Here is a 7,490-nt window from a genome sequence, read left to right as displayed (position 1 = left end):
ACATTTTGCCAGCACTGGCTATTGAAAGCTTTTGAAGAGGGTTATTATATATCCACATATTTATAGTATCTTTAACTCAAGAGTGCATTGATTCTTTTGATTCAAACTAAATTTATATTTCCTATCAACATTGATTAGGCTCCAGTGTACATCTATGAAACATGCAACATTTGAAATATATCAAAATACCCATAATTCTTCTGGTAAAGGTTTATATATTTCCTCTAATTCAATCATACATCACCAATAATGTCTTGATCAGGCCATTTTCCTAACTCATTAAAGAAAGTCAAGTGGCTTTTAACAAAATGACTTCTTGTGCCGATTTGCAGTAATTGGCTCGCCTCCATACAGACTAACTAGTAAACCTTGACAGTTCTTTCCACATTCATGTACTCAGATACACCCAGGCAGGCAGTGTCAAAGCACAAGACTGGAAAGAATGGATCTTTTCTTTCGGGTCAGTGAGTTCATGTTGGTTAAAAAGTGGCTGCTCAACAATCTGTATGTCCATCAACAGATGAAGGAATAAATAAAACTTGGTGTAATACACACAATGAAATATTATTTGGCCTTAAAAAAGGAATGAAGCTCTGACCCAGGCTACAAGATGAATGAATCTTGAAAATATTATGCCAAATGAAATAAGCTACACACAAAAGGACAAATATTGTATGATTCCAACTATATAGGACACCTAGACCGGGCAAATTTATAGAGACCTAAAGTAAAGAGAAGTTGCCAGGGACTGAGGGGAGTGGGAAATGGGGAGTTACTGTGAATGGTACAGAGTTTCTCTTTGGGATGATGAAAAAGTTCTGGAGATGGATGGTGGTGATGGTTGCCCAACAATGTACTTAATGCCACTGAACTGCACACCAAATAATCAAAATGGTAAATTTTGTTATGTACATCTTGCCACAGTAAGAAAAAAAAATGCCTTCTTTAAACCAATCAAATTTTTATTTTAAAGTGTGTGGGGTTTAGACTAATCAGTTGCACTTTTAAGAATCTAGCTTATGGAAATAATCAAGGCTGTTAGGTAAAGTAATCAAGGATGTTAAACTAAATAAGGGTATTCTTTGATGGGATATAATGGTGACATTGGAAACTTTTAAATTGGGGATTACATAAATTCTAGATTATATACTCAATGGACTATTGTTCAGCCATTAAAATTATAATTTCAAATAACAATAAAATATTCAGGGTATTTTGTTAAGGGAAAATTTAGGTAAAAAATTTTAACACATATATTGTGTTGCCCCTAAAATTAGCCCTCCCATTCCTCATCATAAGAGCTTTTAAAATAATGTTTAAAGTATATGTGTGAACACACACATTAACAATTTAGAGAATAATATATCAAGGTATGATCTATGGTTATATCTGCAATGAGATTGATTAATGACTAGTTTTACTTGTCTGATTTTTTTCCTTTTGAAACTTTTTACTGAAATCATGGAGTACTTCAGGAAAGAAGCAAAAGTAATTATTTTTAAGAAACTTCTCCACTGGTCCTATGCTCCCATTTTCAAGCCCCCAAAAGACTATGATCACTGACCACACCCAATGGATAAACTGACAGGTGCTCCCTATGAGAAGTCCAGGACTCCAGCTCCTGGCTCAGCCTCCTCCTCACCATCCTAACGTCCTCTGTAGGATTCCATCCTGCCATCTGTGTCCTTCTGTGAGCTCCTCTCAGGGCAGGGCCTAATCCTAGGAAGCTTTCTATTTCTTCTTGGTGCCTGGCACTGAACTTGATACATGGCCGGCAATTAAGTGAGAGTCAAATAAATAAAATATAGCGCATGTGCCTTCTCTTAAAAAGGCTTGGGCTACAGGGAGCACAATTTAGTGTGTGTTTTCTCCTAAAACATTTCTCCCCATACTCTCTGTTTACCTCTGTGTTGCAGAGTACAAAAAGGAAGGAAGGAGGAGCACCCAAATGGCAAATTAGCAAAGCTCTGGTTTTAGAAACAAGTCAGTGGAGGACAGAGAAGGGAGGAGGGGAGAGGATATAGCAGTAGATTGAGTGTTAGGGACGGTACTGTCCACCTGTCAGCATTTAATGCCTGCTTAAATATTCTTCCTTTTAGATGATCAGTGCTCTTATTAGACGAGTTTCATTGGTACACCAATGTGTAAAGGATACAAAGTTCTCTTCCTTTTGTATTACTGCATGTTAAAAATTCAAGCAATATGTCACACTATTAAATAACTAGATAATGTTTACTGACCCCAATGCACGGGGCACTTCAGAAGTATGATCACAATTCCTTCCCACAATAACCCTGTGAGGTAGGTACTACTATTTTCATTTTAAACTTGATGAAATAGAAACACAGAGTGGCAGTAACTTTCCAGGGCCATGAACAGCTAGTAAATAGCAAAGCCAGACAGATCTTAAACCCAGACCATCTGTCCCTAGAGCCCACGAGTTTACCCACTACCTAAGCTTCACTGTGCGATATGATCGCCATTGTCACCTGGCTTCAGCAGGACAGCAAAGAAGATACTACCACATTTTACATCCCTGGCTGCCTCCTATTGGTTCTCCCTCCTGGAGTGAGATTCTTAAGTATGCCCTGGACATGCCAGTTTTAAAATTGCCATCTTCAAAACGCACTTTCTGGACATGAAGCCTCTGCACTTGGTTATGTGGTTTCCTGTTGGACCCACCTGCCTTGCTCATTAACTCCTGCGGCATCTGGAATGTCTAGAGGTTTCTCTGCAGATTTGCACCCTCATATGAGTGCACAGTCATCCAGATGTCCAGATTGTTGGTATTATTTCAGGGTCTACATGTACATGGAGAGGCTAGAGGGAGGCCAGCTGGTATTCTTGGGTGAGCCAAGAAAACTCTTTTCTCAGGCAGGTTCAAAGCATTATCCCAAACTGATCTGGCCACTCTCAGACCATCGCTGTGACAGAGGAGGTTGAGTTAGCTCATTCTCAGAGGACCCACCTATAGGATGCATAGAAGCTGAGTGTATGGAACACAAAATAATGACTATTTTGACACATGCTGTACCTCAAAATAACCAAGAAATGCCGAATCAAACAATAGGATATTTTACAATGATATGGTTTTTGACATTTAATTAGGTTGATAGCATATCCTCTCATATATTTCTGTTTATACTGTATATTGTTATACATTCTTTGGAGGGCAATTTTGTAATGTCAGTCAAAATTTAAAATTTACAGTCACTTTGACCTCACAAGTTTACCTCTAGAAATTTATTCCTAAACAAACTAATAAATTCATGTAAATGATATGTGTTCTCCCATATGTCCCATACACAAAGATTTTTATTGTACCATTATTTCTAGTAGTGAAAAATTATAAATCACTTAACTGGCCCTCAATAGAAACACTGAATAAATATGGCATATTTATACAACCAATATAATGCTATCTTCAAAAGCAGGGATAACTGATATTTGTATTAATATGGGGTGATATGCATGATGTGGTGTCATGAGATAAGTATATTTTAAAACATGGTTCATACACCATGTCTATATATATGACATATATTATAATAAATATTATAACTAGTAAAAGAGAACCATATAAAATTGTATAAGTTTTGTAGCTTAAAAATAATTGAATCTTAGCCATTTTATAAAGTTCAAACTGTTATGTTTAGCAAGACTATCTTCTTAAATAATAGCTGTTTTTACATTCCAAGAAGAAACAGATAAAATAGTTATGCTTTCTGAGGTTATTTTATCAGGATGGCTTTCATGGGTTTTGTTTTATATTTATTCAACACTAAATGTTTCTTGAAATCCTGCTACTTGCTAAGCACCATTGCAGACTCTGAAGATTCCATAGTGGAAAAAAGAAAGCAGGAAAAAATTTTTCTTCCCTCATACAGGTTACATTTAAAAAAATATATACGGTTAGGGCCCTGAGTTTGTTAAGTGAGAATTGAAGACTATTGAGGCATGTACAATGCAGATTACTAAGGAGTTAAGTAGCTTAGCTGTTAACTTGGAATGAACCTGCAATTAAGATTTGCCACCTCAAATTTATCAGTCAATCACGACCTATCCTTTATACAGAATATGAAAGCACTCCAGAGTTTAATTTGGAAAACCATGAGTAGTTTCAAAGGTGGTTGCAGGTTGCTGCACTTTATAAGCTGTCACTTGCCATTGTTAAAGGGATAGGCTTCTGATTCAACATTGAGAATTCTGGGGGAAATATACTTTTAAAATGCTTATTAAAATATTGAAGTTTGGATCACACTGGACCAAGATAACGTAATTTATTTTCTTTTATGAGGATGCTGTATTTAAAGCATTCTTAAATAAAGACCCCTTAATGCTCTCATCAAGTTCTCTACTATGTCTACTTCCCTTTGCATCTCAGCATATTCTCTCTGGTAGAGAGTGTTGTATAGAAGAACGAACACTGGAATGAACATCAGACTGGTACAAACAAGACCTAGGTTTGTGCTCTGAATCCAGACCCACTATTCTTTTTAAAATATGTTTTTATTAATTTCAGAGAGAGGAAGGGAGAGGGACAAAGAGATAGAAACATCAATGATGAGAGAGAGAATCCTCCATCAGCTGCCTCCTGCATGCCCTCTACTAGGGATCAAGCCCCCAACCTGGGCATGTAACCTGACTGGGAATCGAACCATGGCCCCCTGGTCATAAGTCGACACTCAACCACTGAGACACACGTGCTGGGCTACAGAAGAAATTTTAGAAGTTAACTACAACTTAATAAGCGCCTATGCCCAGCCAGCTTCCCTCCCCTCCTATGTTTTTGGGTGGCCTTGGCTTTAGTTGCTCGAGGGGTTAACAGAAACTCCACTGTGTACACAAGTCTTTTCATCAATGCTTCTGGGCATTATTGGAGCATATGAGATGGCTCCTGCTCTGGATGAATAAGTAATTCTTTTCTGAAGTTTATAAAGCTACACACCTTTCCCTCTCCTCAGAATCTTCTACAATTTCTGCTTTCATTACCATAACAACTCACATCCTGAAATTGTGGGAAATTCTAGAGAGGCTGAGGAGAGCTTTTGGGTTTTCTCCTGTATGGTCACAGTGCTCCTGGAACAGTTACCCAGAACAGTCAGCATTATAGATGACCCCAGATGGCCCTGAGCGCTTCGGGATCTTGGTTCTGAGGATTTCCCTTCCTCAAATTCATATGTGTCTTCTGTTACCTAGCATCTCAACATCCAAGTATGAGGAACACTAGAGCTGCTCATAGCCCACACAGCAAACAGGGAAAAGCTAAAAGGCTAAAACTCTGACTATACCCTCCCCACAACACACACACAGAATATAAAACACTGAAGCAAAATGCCAAGGAGAGTCCTCAGATACCTAGAATGTGAGATGAGAAAACAAATGCATCAGATCAGCTGTTCTTCATCAGAAAGATTCTCACCAGAAGAATAAAACAGGGAGCACACAATAAACCATAAGGGTAGGGTCCCTTGAAATGGGTTCTCAGAATCTCTCACCTCAACTCTGTGTCCTCCTTTGAGAGCCCATCTAACATTGTCCCTACTTCATGAACAAGGAAAATGAAATGACAAAGGAAAGTGGCAGAGTCAGGACATATCTGGAGACTGTACACCCCATCCTTCCCCATAAGGCCACACTGCTGTACAGCGAGGTCTCTTTCACCTGTGACTCTGCTATGTACCATATCTTAAGACATGAACTGAGACAGAAGGTATCTGAGACTCAGGTATTCCTGCATGTGAAATCAGTGACCCCAAGCTTGTTCACCAAATCACAGCATGGATAGTGGGTGGCCAATAAATGATTGTGGGATGAGCAAAACCAGTTCCATAAGACCTTAACTGGGTTTCACCGAGTTCCTGACTCCTCCCTCACTCTGGCTGGATTTCCAGTCCTGGGCCTGTTGGCTCTGGTTCCACTCAGCTGGTGCCCTGACAATTCAGGCTGGGCAAGGGGGTGAAAGGTTGTTTTGCTCCTAATCCCACCCTCCCTTTTTTTGTTAAATAGTCTTCTTAAAGGGATGCTTGGGTGCTAGTGCTATCATTTGACCCAAGTCATTTGACCTCTCTGACATCCTGTTTCCTTAGCTCTAAAATTAGAGTAGAATGGATGATTTTCAGGGACCTGTCCACAGTAGATTTCAAAGGATTTTGAGGAGCCCAATGCAGAACATCTGTGTCACATGACTTAAATTTTGGGTTCCATACACCTAAGCATTTGTATGTGAGAGCAATCATGTTGGCTTACTTCCCGAGTTATGAATGGCTACTACCCTCGTTTCTGACTGAATTCTAACTAACATGAGCTAAATTTTGCTGAGTATTCACTGTGTGCCAGCTACATGTGTTTTGCTACATGTAATAATTTATGCAGTGCTCACCACAGTTCTGTGAGATGTGCATTCACATCATGCCTGTTTTATTGACGAGGAAGCAACATCAGAGAGATGTCAAGTAACTTGCCCACGGCCACAGGTAGGAAGCAGTGAAGCCAGAATTAGAAACCAGGAAGTTTTATTACCAAGATTGTGTCTTAAATCGCTATCCATTTGCCTCACAAAGGTTCAATCTGATTACCAGGTATCTGCTTGGAGTTTCAAAGTTAAAAACATCAGGGAAACTCTAGCATTCTTATAGCAAATAAGGCAGTACATTGAGTGAGCCAACATTTACTTCCTGTCTTACAGTGTCCCTCACACAAACACACACATGTCCTAGAGTGACATGCTATTCAGATTAGGTCAAGGACACGGGTGGAGAACTCACCCTTGTAAAGGGATATGCAGGAGAGAACTAAACCAGGCTCAAAGGGTCACTGGGTCACAGTGAACAGTCAAAATTCCCTTTCACAGTCAGAGCCTCCCTTTCCCCCAGAAAACACAGTGTTTCGCCATCATCAGTGACTTCGGAGTCCTTGCTTGGAAGCCTGGAGAGTGAGCTCCAAAGGTCATTTCCTCCTTAGTCCTCCCTTCCCAGAGGTGGAGCATTCCCTCAGATGCAAGATTCCACAGCCAGTGCTCTTCCAGCAGCTTCCGGAATTAGGAAGCCTCAGAACTAAGAACTGGAACCCCACTGAAGAAGGACAGGCAGAAGTGCTGGACTGAAGTGTACTTTTTAAAAAAATGTATTTTGATTGATTTCAGAGAGAAAGGGAGGAGGAGAGGGAGATAGAAACATCAATGATGAGAGAGAATCGCTGATCAGCTGCCTCCTGCACGCCCCACATTGGGGATTGAGCCCGAAACCCAGGCATGTGCTCTAACTGGGATAACGCTCCACATGGTGGGGGGGAAAGTTTCAGGAGGAAATGCTTCAAATATGTGTGAAGAGAATCTAATGAATACCAATACAAATTCTTAAGTCTACTAAAGAATTCTCTCTAAACAAAAGCTGGACCCATGAGCAAACCCATCACAGAACCTGCCATGTGGTCATCAATGATTTCGTGATGTGGCAAAGATCAGCTGTCTGTGGGAGCAGGACATTGCG

Source organism: Eptesicus fuscus, chromosome 14, assembly GCF_027574615.1.
Source record: "Eptesicus fuscus isolate TK198812 chromosome 14, DD_ASM_mEF_20220401, whole genome shotgun sequence".
Classification (NCBI taxonomy): Eukaryota; Metazoa; Chordata; class Mammalia; order Chiroptera; family Vespertilionidae; genus Eptesicus; species Eptesicus fuscus.
This window is presented reverse-complemented; position numbering follows the sequence as displayed.